Raw genomic sequence first — 13,036 nt, forward strand, 5'->3', positions numbered from 1 at the left:
TTGGAATGACTTATCGCGAGAGGAAAAAAAATGTTTTAGTCGCATAACATCAGTTAATGGAAACGCCGTCATTTCGCTATATTTTTTTTATCGACCATTAGGAAATAATCGCAAAAGTTTTTGAGCAAATCTGTAATGAAAAAAAAAAAGCTTCTGACCGGTGGAAAAATGTGTTAAATGAATGAATTAGATTATGAAGAATGACGATTTGTAGATTGTGCTTTTGCTTTAATACACACCTTCCGCAATACATTTTTCAGTTACTTTTAAATTACTTTTAAATTCAATTACTAAGTGGTGGGGACAATATCGAGCCTGGCAAAAAGTGGTGGGGACATGTCCCACCCGTCCCACCCGTAAATTACGCCTATAAGTTTATTCGCTATAGTTTAGAACAGGGGTTTTCAAACTGGGGTCCGGGGACCCCCAGGGGTCCTCCAGAAGGTTTTATGGGGTCCTCAGAAAAGTTCAGAGAATACAAATGCAAATAGCTCATACTAATAATTTTTAATTGAAAAATGTCTTCTTCGGGTTTATCATGCATCCAACATTAAGCATAGCCGATTTAAGTTTAGAAAAAAAACATGTTCATAAAAATATATAGATGGATTTTAGGAAGGCGGTCCCCCATAAAAGGTTCATCATACTCTAAAAAAAAAAGGTTCTATATGGCACCAAAAATGGTTCTTGGATCATAATCATAGGGGAACCTTTTTTAGTGCTATATAGCAATTTTGGTGCTTCAGTGGTTCTTCAGAGGTTCTTAGACTATATAGCACCTCTGAAGAACCACTGAAGCACCAAAATTGGTGCTATATAGCACTAAAAAAGGTTCCCCTATGATTACGATCCAAGAACCATTTTTGGTGCCATATAGAACCTTTTTTTTTTAGAGTGTATTTGGGGGTCCTTGGCATCATAAAGTATGAAAACCCCTGGATTAGAAAATGGTAATAAAATATTACTGTATCCCAATTTGCATACTATCCGTACTAAATAGTATTTGAAAAAATAATTAGTATGTCCCAAATTGTAGTATGTTGAAAAGAGTATTCCAAAAATTCCCGGATGGTTTACTATTTCCTGTCAGAATTCGAAGTGCAGATCGATGCGCACAGGCCCGGATTAAGAACATGTAGGGCCCTGGGGCTATGACAAACCCAAGGGCCCCCATAGTAGCCGATCTTAGTGCCACAACGTTTTCTACCACAGAAATAATTAGTATTTTTTAAAAACTAAATCTTCAAAGCACAGAGATACAATGAGTATATACTGTCTGAATTTTCCATTTTAATATTCGGTAGGCCTTAAATGCATAAATGCATTAACTCCAGATATGAGGTCAAAGCAAACCGGTTTCCAGAAAAAGCAACAGCTTTTGAGTATATACAACTGCCTTAAGGAGTTTTAAAACCTGTGAGGTCCCAAATTTGAGGTATTTTGGGGGGTTTGGGGGCATGGTCCCCCAAGAAAATTTTGATTTCTCTGATCTATATATGTGCATTTTAAGATGTTTGAAGGCTACATTTTTTTTAATAATAAGCTTTCAAAACCATGCAGGTGGGCAGTAGATTGTCATACCCATAGTATAACACGCGACTTTGGGCTTCTTTTTATGGCAGGTCGTGTAAAAAAAAACACGTGTTGCAGTTTTTTGGGCTTATTTTAAAAAATGTGTTTGCTTGTTAGGGAAATATGACAAGCAACTTCATTTCTTTACATTTATGGTCGCTGTTTTGTCCAATACATTGACTGACACTGTCTTCTCAAAGCTAATAGCCAATCAGTGCTATGATACAAATGCTGTAGTAATTAGTTCTCACATCCCGCCTCCTTCTCCCCCTCATTGAAGAAAAATTGCATTCAATGTGACATTATAAATGCACGTAATGATAGTTAGTAGACGTAAATAGACGTATACATTTCCACAAACAATGCCACCAGCAGAGATGAACAGAGATGGAGAGGAAACAGGGAGGACAGGCACCTCATTTAATTTAAAAAAATATTTGTATAACATATTTATCATTACAGGCTATAATAAAAAATAAAAACTAGTATACTAACAGTAGGTATGGTTCCCAATTAATTTATAATAAATATGTGGCTATATTGCAGCACTCCCTTAGTGCTTGCATACATCCCAATGTGCATACTATCCATCCTAAATAGCATGTGACATTAGTAATTTTCAATACTATTTAGGGCAGATAGTATCAGATTGAGATGCAGGGCTTGTCTTTTTCACAGTTTGTAGTGCGTGTTAACTACTCTGCACCTAATATGTGTGCACTAACTCCGACTAAATTGGCCTTCACGTCACTTTTTCCATCTCCAAACCTCTTCTGTTCACTGCTGATTGGAGGATATTTCATGCCCTTTATTGCAATTTGATGATTTTTTGTAAAATCACATCTGTTTTTGCTTTTCAAACTCAGAGAGGTTTCAGTTTAAAATGTTGCAGGCTCATTTATTGATAACAAAATAACTGATAATAAATTATATTGATGATAATAAATAATATAATAATATTGGGCAGGGACGTCACTAGGATTGGAATACAGGGGGGGCTTAGCCCCCAGGGTATTTGTAACTTGCGTTTGCTAAATCTTTGCACTCATATCTAGAGCTACACTGACGTCAACAACCAGTCAAGAAACCAAGATTTTAAGAAGTAAAACGTGACAGACATATCCTCTTCTTCCATTTCTACTCTGTTAAAGAAAAGTTACTGTAATGTTAGCTTTTAGACACATCAAAGCTGATTGGGGAATTTACTTAGGTCAGATTTTGCTCCTGATGAGTTACTATAAGCAATGACTTATATTGTCTGTCTGCTCATGTAAATGTATGAAAAGGTAATAGCATACTATATCTAATTCCTCTCTATATAAGATAAGTTGTCCACAGAATGCTATTTAATTACACAGAACCGCATGTATTCAACCCATTTTTTTTCAACCCTAAAATACAAATATACCGCTAAACCTAAAATTGAGCTAAACCTATACAAATAACACAGCTGTGCAGTTTTCACACCCTATACTAAATTTACCTTATACAATAGCCTAATGCGATAACATTGTTTAATATTTGAATCACAGCTTAGGCTATAGTGTTTTGACATCGACAAGACGACAACCCAAGTGCATTTTACCTCAAACTTGCGACTAGTTAACTTTCTAAAATAGCAATCGCTTCTCGGGTCGACATTAACTCACTGACAAAATTATATTCTGAATTAAAAATATTTTATACCACTTTTTAATGTGTGATTGTGTAAAGGTGTTCACGAGATGCCAACCTTTCGCGAACTTGCTTTCAACGTCGAACACTCGTTCTCAAGAAGACGGCGGTGAGCACGGGCTGTGTGTGTGTGCGTGTGCGTGCGTGCGTGCCTGCGTGCCTGCGTGTGTGTGTGTGTGTGTGGGTGTGGGGCGCGCGTGAATGAGAGACTCAGGGAAAGGAGATGCAGCGGAACGTTATTTGCTCTATGAAAGACATTGATAAAGACAAAAACTTAGGACATTTAATCCATCATTTTATTTTAGCTAGTTTTGCCAAACACATTATAGATTTGGTTAGTTATCGTTTTTTTGTAATGCCTCGTTTTTATTTTTATTTCAGTTAACGACAACCCACCTAGTTTTCGTTTTTTCGTTCATTTTCGTTAACGATTATAACCTTGGTAACGGAGATGAATCCTCCTGGCAGTTTCTTGCAGGAGCGCTCCGGTCTGCAACGCTCTGAAAGCTGCCACAGTTCACCAACGAGACGCGATCATCTTAATAGCACAAGGACTCTTTGTACTTCTGTCCAAATACCGACTTTTCGGCTATTTTTTTGTAGCTGGATATATATAATTTGTTGCATCTAAATATGAATGAGGAGGATACGGTTATTGATAAATCAAATTGTTATTGTTGTTCTTATTATCATTTAGGGGGGCTTAGGAACATTTTGGGGTAGCTTCAGCAGAGCTGCCAACTTTTCCAAAAAACTTAGAGTGAGATTTAGTGGGGCCAACCAAAATTTTGCCGCGAACAAAGCAAAAATTGCAACAAAAAATAAAATAAATAATAAATATATATATATATATATATATATATATATATATATATATATATATATATATATATATATATATATATATATATTGTTAAAAGGCCCATTGGGACTTGTATTTTGAAAGTTGTGTCTGAGAGACTTGCTCTGGCAATCAGCCAATGTCAGAGCGCACTGTCTGAGCAGCAGACACTTTGCTCCGCCCATCTCCAGCAGGTGGCATTGATTAATGTTAGTGAATAGCTCAGCATGGCATGAGTGTTTCAAACAGACTCTGTGCTTGCTTCACCTTTGATGTGTGCGTATATAGTATGAAACCACACACATAGACAAACATATGGAACCAGCAATGTGCTGGAAATAAAGAGCAAAGAAATTGAACCCCTATTGCTTCTTCATGTCTCTAACCGGACATCAGTGGTGAACTAGTCCCCAACTGGCAACCCCAAACTGATTGAAATTAACAGTTTACTATATGGTCCTTCGAGCCGGAGCCAGAGTTTTCCACAGTTATGGAGAAGCAACCATCAGCTGAAGTCCTTGAGCGGCCCAGGAGACAATCATCTCTTCCAGCACACTTGCAGGATTATGACTTGACTGGTTATAACCTACCTAAACCCTTAACACCACCCAGCTATTCCCGAAATTCACCTTGTGCTCCATCAGCCGAAGAGGATGCCAGCATGGAGACCCCACAGGCAGCAGCATATCATGGTGATTATCACAGTCCACAACGATGGTTTACCACAGATCGGTGGGACCAGCATGTGGAAGCACTACGTGAGGAAAATGCTGATTTAAGGAAACTCCATAGTGACCTGATTACCACAGTTCAGCAGCTGAAGGAGGAAAGAGATGATTTCAAGCAGGTCAACAGTAAGTTCACGTCACAGATGTCTCAACTACAAGCAGAGGTAAAACAGTTGTTAAGTTGGCAAACTCAGCAGCCACAACTCCCTCAAAGATTAACTTCACTTCCTGTACCCGGTCCATCAAAGACCCTAGACCGCCCTAAACCAGTACCAGCCCCACGGAGGCCAAAAGTAACGGGCCCGGGGTCGAATCCAAGCGATGCACAAGCCTCTCATGATACATCACAATGTAGTAGCTCAGTGGAAAGTTGGGGAAGCTCTGAGGATTCAAGCAGTCAAGAAAGTATTTTCTCTTCTGTCGATGATGGCATGAGAAACCTGCACCTGAGCTCAACCAGGCAACAAAAGGTTAACCCCGGTCCACCAACTGGAAGAACGATTAGTAGGAGGCAGGATGGGGGACATGAAGCCAACATGGTTCCGAGAAGTCATGTCCGATCTCCGCCTCAACAATCTTCCTCCAGAAAACAGCATAAGCTATCATCTAAGAGTAGGAGAAGGCACCACCACTCTCCAAGTTCATTGGTTGACCAAGAAAGAGTATATCGTGGACCTACTCCTACGATTCCCGACCTGATTCACCCAAACCCCAGAGAGTTTGCAAGGCTTAAGATTGCTTTGGAAAACATTCTGCCAGCTGATACCACAGAGCGCTTCAAATTCCATATTCTGCTAGAACATCTGAAGCTTGAGGAAGCACAGCTAATTGCTGAATCATACAGCAGTTCACGTCATCCTTATACCCACACCATGGATGCCCTCAATAAGCAGTATGGCCAGCCACATCAATTGGCGTTACAGCGCATAGTGGAATTGATGGAGGGAACGAGCATCAACACTGGAGACATCAAAACTTTCCGGATGTTTGCTCTGAGGGTGAGATCCTTGGTGGGAATGTTGCGACAATTAGGTAAACCTGGCAAAGTGGAATTAAGATGTGGATCTCATGTGTCCAGACTACTGAGTAAATTGCCACATGATCTGCGAAGCAGTTTCAGAAGATTCATCTATCCCTTGAATGTGAAGATTCCTAACCTCCTTGACTTCTCAGACTGGTTAGAATATGAAATCCAAGTGCAAGAAGATTCCACAAGATATACAAGCCGCTCCGGTAGAGGGTACTCAACCAGATCATCTTGGGACCCACCAAGGAAGGTAAACCCATTCCACAAAGGGACCGAAGTCCTACTCAGCACTGAGAAATACCCTTCTGCACCTCCATCACCTGTCACAGTTAAGACCACAATGGCAAATCCTTACTGTCCTTACTGTGATAACAACAAACACTCTTTGAATAACTGCGCCAATTTCTCTCAACTCTCCAAATCTCAGAGGCAAAATTGGATAAAGGGGCACAACAGATGCTGGCGCTGTGGACGGGGCCATAGATCATCAGAGTGTAACCTCAAGATGCGCTGCAAATCATGTAATGGCCGCCACTTGCTTGTTCTTCATGAGGTTAATGTAAGGAACAAGGACAAAGTAGTGGAAGGAGAGGATTCATCTGCAAACCCTATCATGGGGGAGGCCGCCAACGATGTATTATTCATTGACAAGCCCCTAGGAAGTCAGAAGGTACTGTTGAAAATGTGTAAAGTCATTCTGAGAAATGGAGATCGATCCATAAATGCTTATGCCATTCTTGATGATGGCTCAGAAAGGAGCATCTTGTTGCACGCTGCAGCTAACCAGCTGAAATTGAAAGGGAAGCCAGAGGACCTGCCCCTGCGCACAGTCAGGCAAGAGTTAAAGGTCCTGCATGGGGCGGCTGTTTCCTTCAACCTTTCACCAGCCTGTCAACCAAACAAGGTATATCCAATCAGTGGAGCTTTCACTGCATCAGAGCTGGGGCTTGGAGTACATTGTCATCCTGTTAAGGCTCTACGGGAAAGGTACCGTCACCTTAAAGGACTTCCCCTCCAAAACATTGAAGCAGCTCATCCAGTTTTGCTCATTGGATCAGACTGCCCTCATTTAATTACCCCAGTTGAACCGGTTCGCTTGGGACCACCAGGTGGTCCTGCTGCAATTAGAACTCTCCTTGGATGGACTTTACAAGGACCAGTTCAAGCTTTGCAACATCGCTTCACAGAGCAGCAATGTCTGTTCACAAGTTTGTCACCTTCTGCTACTTTGCATGAACAAGTCGAAAGACTCTGGCAAATGGATGTCCTTCCATGGAGGGATGCGAAGACGAGTACTCGATCAGTACAAGACCAGCAGTCACTAAAATTGCTGGAACAAAAAACGATCAGAGTTGAAGTCGATGGGATTCAGCGATATGCTACCCCACTGCTCAGAGTTAAAAATATGCCCCCTCTTCATGCACCTAAAGCAGCAGTAATGCCTCATCTTAGAAGCCTAGAGCGTCGCCTCAGTAAGTCTGTTGATCAAGCAGCTATCTACCAGGCTGAAATTAAACGACTGGAGCAGGCGGGTTACATTGCTGAACTACAGTCAGGAGCAGAAGACACTCCAGTGAGTTGGTATATCCCACACCATATGGTTGAACATAACGGGAAACATAGGGTGGTTTTCAATTGTTCATTCCAGTTCCAAGGAAACAATCTTAATGAACTGCTACTTCCAGGACCTACTCTGACTTCCTCGTTACTGGCTGTGCTACTAAGATTCAGAGAACATTCAATCGCCATCAGCAGCGACATTAAAGGAATGTTCCACCAGATAAGACTCCTTCCCGAAGATCGACCCCTTCTCCGTTTCTTATGGAGAGATCAAGAAAGAGAAGTGCAGCCCAGAGTCTATGAATGGCAAGTCCTTCCCTTTGGGACCACTAGTAGTCCATGTTGCGCTGTCTTTGCTTTGCAAAAGAATGTCCTGGACAACAGTCAGCCTGGTGAAAAGGTACATGATGCTGTACACAAGGCATTTTATGTCGACAATTACCTGCAAAGTCTGCCCTCTGTAGATGAAGCAAGGCACATGGTAGACCAGTTGCAGAGTGTCTTGGCAAAAGGAGGATTCGAACTTAGGCAATGGGCCAGTAATGCACCTTCCACCATCAGTCACTTACCAGTGGCATCCAGGTCTGACAGTGCTGAGCAATGGATCGCCATGGGTAATGTTTCAAATCATGAATCAGTGCTTGGACTCCAGTGGAACTGTCAAAATGATACCTTGTCATATAAGCTCCGTGCTATAGAGTGCCATAAAGTTACGATGCGTAACATCTATAAAGTGATCGCCAGCCAATATGATCCTCTTGGGTACATCATCCCATACATCACACGTGCCAAGGTAATAGTGCAGCGACTATGGGACAAAAAGAGAGATTGGGATGATCCCATGTTACCTGAGGATTTAGTGAATGCTTGGAACAGATGGGCAGAGGAGCTCGGTAATCTACAAACGATAGTTTTATCCAGATGCTATTGCAGTGCACCAAAGGATGATGTATCCAGCCAACGAGATATCCATATCTTCTGTGACGCGTCAGAGTCAGCTTATGGGTCGGTCGCTTATCTTCGAACAGAAGACCAGCAGGGAGAAGTGGAAGTCACATTCATTGTGGCCAGATCAAGAGTGGCTCCCAAAAAACGTCTGTCAATCCCTCGTCTAGAACTATCCGCAGCCCTAACAGGTGCCCAGTTGGCCAGGATCCTGCAGAATGAACTGACTTTGCCCATTCGACAAGTTTTCCTTTGGACTGATTCCACCACAGTTTTAACTTGGATTAAATCAGAATCCTGTCGTTTCAAGGTTTTCGTTGGTACACGAGTTACTGAGATTCAGGAGCTTACCAGCCACTGTGAATGGCGCTATGTGGACTCCGATAGTAACCCGGCAGATGATATCACCAGAGGTAAGAGGCTGGCAGAACTAGGGCCACAAAGTCGATGGAATACAGGGCCACCATTCATTCATCTCTCACCTGACCAGTGGCCGGTTACACCCACATCCTCTCTTATTGACAGTGATGAACTAAGAAACTCTACATTCTGTGGTCTGATGAATACTGCACGTCGCTTGTCCATACCAGATCCAAGCAAGTTTCTGACCTTTCAAGAGTTACTGACAGCCACTGCAGAATCTCTCAAGGAAAATGGGGCCAATCTCTCAGCTGAAGACTTTCGACGGGCTGAAATAGCTATCTTTCAGCAAGCTCAATGGGAAAGCTTTCCCTCCGATGTGACACAGCTGACAGCGGGAAAACAACTGCATAACCACAGTCGACTCCTTAGCCTCGCTCCTGAACTTGACTCTGCAAATCAACTCCTTAAGATAGGAGGGCGCCTTCGTCGTTGTGAAGAGATTGAGCCTGAGTTTATGCATCCTATTGTGCTTGACCCCCATCATCCTGTCACTTCGCTTCTCATTAAGGACTATGATGCAAAGCTGCTTCACCCAGGACCTGAGAGAGTACTAGCGGAAATGCGTAGAAAATACTGGATCCTTCGGGGTAGGGAAGCAATCCGACGTTATCAACGCAAAGATTGTCCAGAATGTCAGAAATTTCGTAAAAATCCACAGATACCCAGAATGGCCGATCTGCCTCCAGCCAGGCTACGTCTATTCAAACCGGCCTTTTATTCTACTGGCATTGACTGTTTTGGGCCATACTTGGTAAAGATTGGGCGCAGAAGTGAAAAGCGATGGGGTATTCTGTTCAAGTGCATGACTACACGTGCAGTGTACATTGACCTCCTGCCTAGACTTGATACAGACTCCTTCCTTATGGCCCTCAGGCGTTTTATAGCCCGACGTGGGAGACCTATGGAAATTTTATCTGATCAGGGTACCAATTTTAAAGGAGGGGAAAGGGAGCTGCAACAGACATTTGCTGAACTAGTTCCAGAGCTTCGGGAACAGCTTGCCAGCTAGCAGATTATCTTCCGCTTCAACCCACCTCATGCCCCACATTTTGGTGGGTGCTGGGAAAGGGAGATCCGGTCCCTGAAACAAGCTCTACAGGTCACTCTGGGAACTCAGCCGATACCAGAGGAAACTCTTCTCACTACACTCATTGAGATTGAAGGGATCTTAAATTCTAAACCCCTAGGGTATATCTCCTCTAATGCCTCTGATCCAGATCCTATCACTCCTAATTCGCTCCTTATGGGGCGGCCTGATTCGTCCCTTCCTCAAGTGATATACCCTCAAAGTGAACTATTGAGTCGACGTAGGTGGCGTCATAGCCAAGTCCTAGCAGATCACTTTTGGAAGCGGTTTATCAAGTTTTATTTGCCTGGTCTTCAGACTCGTAGCAAGTGGCAGGTAGAGTCACCCGATATAAAGGTGGGAACTACAGTTATGATTGTGGACCCTCAATTCACCAGGGCCCTGTGGCCCATTGGGCAGATCTCTCAAGTATTCCCTGGGGTGGATAACAGAATCAGGACTGTTGAAGTGAGAATTAAGGACAAGTTTTATGTGCGACCTGTGGCTAAGGTGATACAGCTACCTGAGATTCCAGACTAAAATTGGACTTTGACCTTTTTATAATGGGCAGATTTCCTCAGTCTTTAGAAATCTGGGGGCGGCTGTTAAAAGGCCCATTGGGACTTGTATTTTGAAAGTTGTGTCTGAGAGACTTGCTCTGGCAATCAGCCAATGTCAGAGCGCACTGTCTGAGCAGCAGACACTTTGCTCCGCCCATCTCCAGCAGGTGGCATTGATTAATGTTAGTGAATAGCTCAGCATGGCATGAGTGTTTCAAACAGACTCTGTGCTTGCTTCACCTTTGATGTGTGCGTATATAGTATGAAACCACACACATAGACAAACATATGGAACCAGCAATGTGCTGGAAATAAAGAGCAAAGAAATTGAACCCCTATTGCTTCTTCATGTCTCTAACCGGACATCAGTGGTGAACTAGTCCCCAACTGGCAACCCCAAACTGATTGAAATTAACAGTTTACTATATATATATATATATATATATATATATATATATATATATATATATATATATATAATAGCTATATACACACACATCACAGAAAACACTCTGCATCAGCATTTGAATGGGGTAGTATTGGTTTTTGTTGTTGATTTCTTTTTTGCCTTTGATAGATAAGGTTGATAATTAATTATTTCTATTAAGACAAAATGCTTCTATATGACGCTTTGTATACAGTATATCCTATAGACACACACACACACACACACACACACACACACACACACACACACACACACACACACACACACACACACACACACACACACACACACACACACACACACACAGAGACACACACACACACACACACACACACACACACACACAATTTTAAAGCACTATGTAGAGGCATGGTTTTGTCTAAATAGAACAAATTGATTATACATCAACCTACAGCATACTTTTACAGGGAAGAAAAAGGAAAATAACTGTCTGTCCTGTCTGTTGCTCTTCTGTCTGTTGTGTGATTCTTTTTTGCTGTGGCTGATCTAAAAAAACAGTGTTGTAGTAAAAACTACTTTGAGTAGTTAAGTTATATTCAAGCTACCCTTTTGAAAATAGCTACACTAGAAGTTACTATCAAAAAGTAGCTGGCTACATTGAAACCATGTTTCTTTTTCTTCTTCTTTTTTACAATGAGATTGTTACAAATAACTGAATAATTGTTCATGAAGAATGTTATAATATTTGGGGTTTCAAGCTTCATAATGCAATGTAATTATGATTTCAAAGAGTATAGGCATTCAGGGTTATTGGGACACTTTTCCCCAGTCATTTCAATGGAAAAAAACTGTCAGAATCATTACACACAATACTCAAATATAGCCTAGGCTATATCTCAAACTGGCTGCCCAAGTGCAAAATGGCTACAAATTTAACATCAGTGCAAGAACAAAATGTATGCAAATCAACTTTGCGATGCTGTTTGCGAACGTTCGTTGGAACTATGGTTTCGGGAAACACGACTCGTTTAACTATGTTTATTATGACGGAGCTTGTGACCATAGTTAGCGAACGACACTTTCGGGAAACGCACACCTGAGCGTCACAGCGCTCCACTTCGCTCTTTACAGGCTCGTTCTCGTCATAACCCAAAACGGAATGTAGCTTTAGGTCGCGCAACACCGTATTTATTTGCCCATTTATCTTGAACCCCCTCACCGAAAGCATGATCGGCTCAACATGTAGATATAGATATAGATAAACTCATCTTTCAGGCATTTGACAGACCGGGTTGGCACTTCAGCGTGAGAAATCGGGAGTGTGGCGTGTGAGCGTGTGAAACCAATCAAATGCGTGTGTCTCACGGCCAATGCGTGAGAGTTGACAGCTCTGGCTTCAGCCCCCCTAAAATAGGCCTAACGACGTCCCTGATATTGGGCTTGTTTTTGAAGCTGTGGTTGCTTATTTGTCTTGCCAGAGTTGGCAACACTGGTCATACCTGCTCTCTCCTCATTTCATCACTCTCTCATTCTTTTTCTCTCAGTTTCCTTCTCTTGCCCTGTCTCTTCCCCTCCTAAAGCTGAGCTCTGGCTGATAGTCTGTTCGTTGTTTAACATTGAACGTTGTTTGAAATATGAAATGTTTAGTTTGGCTATAATGTATAGGCTACTTACATCTCACACCGTTTACTGAAGCGTCGCGTGACTCGCGCAGCAGCTTATGTGTAGGTTACATAAAGCACTCTATTGGTGGTCAATTATTTCACAACATTTATTAGCTATGTAGCCTACACCTCGGAAAAATACAGCGGTCCGGACCTCGGAGACCTCATAGCTGGCTACGGCCATCGTGTAGTCTATATTTACCTCAACACTTCAGACATGGTCGGAGCTTTTCAGTCTGGTTCAGCCAATTTCGCCACAGAGCCTTTACTGTACACATGATGTTGAGCTTGTATCAAATTCAAATGGATAAAACGACTGCCTGGCGCTCGTTATGACTTCAATGGAGCGGCGAAAGCGCCGAACGAGTTTGTCAGCGACGACCCAGCTGCTCTCGCGCTGCCACTGCTGGATGCGCGTGCGGTTTATTCAGGTAGCGCCGTTTCTTCACCTGGCTTTTGATTTTCCCATGCACTCGCAGCACTCCAGTAGCCTAAATAACAGCGCTTAATTTTGCGAGCGGCCCAACAGGAAAACTTTAGGTGCTCCCGATCGATTGTCAATCATTT

At 42.4% G+C, this 13,036-nt stretch overlaps 1 protein-coding gene across 1 annotated transcript in view; it reads right to left on the minus strand.

Annotated features, from left to right (window-relative positions):
* LOC307122799 (butyrophilin-like protein 2) overlaps positions 1–13,036 on the minus strand; it is a 40,570-nt gene that overhangs the window by 20,534 nt on the left and 7,000 nt on the right. The gene's annotated exons all lie outside the window — the stretch shown is intronic.

This window comes from Gobio gobio, assembly GCF_949357685.1.
Source record: "Gobio gobio genome assembly, chromosome: 2".
Taxonomy (NCBI): Eukaryota; Metazoa; Chordata; class Actinopteri; order Cypriniformes; family Gobionidae; genus Gobio; species Gobio gobio.